Genomic DNA, 2404 nt, shown 5'->3' with positions numbered 1-2404 from the left:
ACCCCCACTGCCACCATGGCTTCATCCAGAAGGTCCTCCAGAAGGACGTCCGGTCTAACTAGCACATTATGCTTTTATTGTAGGTTATAGGTTAGTGATTATTTTTCCTATTCTGTGCTTTATGTCCTATTATGTGACTATTTTTATAACTGGCATTTATACTTCTTAATCCCTTTCACCTTTTTCGCCCATTTCCCCCAAACCCCTCCCATCTGGTGACCAGGAATTGTGACAGTTCTTATTTACACAAAACAGTATTTTAGAAGTTAGTCCCCAACGAGTAGAATGGTGTTTATAAGTTTTTGGAATGTCTTCATTCTTTGTTATTTTTGATACCTTTTTCAAAGTTGAGTTGACTTGAATTTTGGTAACCCTGTGCTTTGTTTTACTGGTATTTCAATGTTTCTTGTTTGTTTCTCTTAAGTGGCTGTGCTGTGTATAATTACAGAAATCAGCACAAGGTGAACTTCTGTTTACTGATAATAGACTAAAGCATTGCACACCATGAGATACCTGCTTCACACTCATGAGCCAGGCTATTAGGAAAAAAACAGAAAATAGCGAGTGTTGGTGAGGATGTAGAGGAGTTGGAACCCTTGCTCATTGCTGGCAGGAATGTAAAATGGTCTGGCTGCTGTGGAAAACAGTTTGGCGGTTCCTCAAAAAGTTAAACATAGAATTACCATACGATCAAGCAGTTGTGCTGTTTTGCATATCCCCAAAGGACTCGAAAATAGGGAGTCGAACAGATTCTTGTGTGCCAGTGTTCATTGGAGTGTTATTCACTATAGCCAAGGGGTAGGAACATCCCATGTCCCATCAATGAGGAATGGATAAACAACATGTGGTATAGATTTACAGTGGAATAGTATTCACCCCCAAAAAGGAATGGAATTCTCGTACATACATGCTACAACACGGATGAACTTTGAAAACATCATGCCAGTGCAAATATGCCAGACACAAAAGGGCAGATATTGTGTGATTCTGGTTGAATAGTCAGATTCATAGAGAAAGTCGAAAGGCGTTTCTCGGGCTCCGGGAGCAGGTAATGGGGAGTAATTGTTTCATAATCACAGAGTTTCTGTTTGGGAGATGAAAAAGTTCTGAAATTGGATAGAAGTGATTTTTGAAAAATATATTTCTATTGATTTGAGAGAGAGGAATGGAAATGGAGAGAGTTAGAAACATCGATAAGAGAGAAATCAATTGGCTGCCACCTGCACGCCTCCTATTGGGGATCAAACCTGCAACCCCGGCATGTGCCCTGACGGAGAAGCAAACCATTGACCTCTTGGTTCAGGGGTGATGCCTAAACACTGACCCACACTGGCTGGGCCAGATTTTTTTTTTTTAATGGAGATCAAATCATATCACTCTTCAGTTTAATCCCCTCAGTGCAAGTGAAGTGAAATCCCTTATCTTCTGTGGCCCAGAGCCCTACAGGATTTGGTCCCTGTTTCTCTCTGCCTCTTCTCTCCCGCCCTCCTCGCCCTCCCGCTTGGCTTGTGTCTACACTTGCGGGTCTCTCCCTCCCCGGCGGTCTGCTTGCTGCTGGCTCTTCCGGAGTCTCTCTTGCCCGGCTCTGACCAGCTCTGCCTTTAGGCCTCGGCTTGGAGAGGCGTTTCCATATCTACCTGCCTAGAGCAGGGCCCTCTGTTGTTGGGGTTCAGTAGCACCCCGACTGGTTACTTTAGGGCTCTGGTAATGATCTAAGATTCTTTTTTTTTTTTTTAATTTTAATGTATTTTATTGATTTTACAGAGAGGAAGGGAGAGGGATAGAGAGTCAGAAACATCGATGGGAGAGAAACATCAATCAGCTGCCTCCTGCACACTCCCTATTGGGGATATGCCTGCAACCGAGGTACATGCCCTTGACTGGAATCGAACCCGAGACCCTTGAGTCCGCAGGCCAACGCTCTATCCACTGAGCCAAACCAGTTAGGGCTGACCTAAGATTCTTGTTTGTTTTGTATTGTTTTGTGTCCAGTGCTTAGCAGTTAGCCTGGCCCATAGTGCATACTTAGAAACCTCTTGTTGACTGAATCGGGGGAGGAAGGACGCGCTGGCTTTGGAGACTGCTCCCACAGAGTGCACTGGGGACACATGGGAGCTGAGGGGGGGGACTGGTGGTCAGGGTGTTGGAAGCAGTGGAGAGGTCAAGTCGGGGAGGCCAGCGTTGAAGTGGTTGGACACAGCGCTGATTCTCAGAGATGGAGGCTCCGGGGGTCGTGGTGGGCGAGGGTTATTACAGTGGGTGGGGGAGTGTGTGTGTGTGTGTGTGTGTGTGTGAAGGTGGCTGCAGAAGATCAGACCAGGCATGGGGAGTACATTTTGAAGACGTGAAGCTACGAGACAGTGGTTTTCTTTTTGTTAAGATAGACTCACCCTCAGCACGTTCG

The sequence above is a fragment of the Myotis davidii genome, unplaced genomic scaffold (genome assembly GCF_000327345.1).
Source record: "Myotis davidii unplaced genomic scaffold, ASM32734v1 scaffold663, whole genome shotgun sequence".
In the NCBI taxonomy this organism is placed as follows: domain Eukaryota; kingdom Metazoa; phylum Chordata; class Mammalia; order Chiroptera; family Vespertilionidae; genus Myotis; species Myotis davidii.
This window is presented reverse-complemented; position numbering follows the sequence as displayed.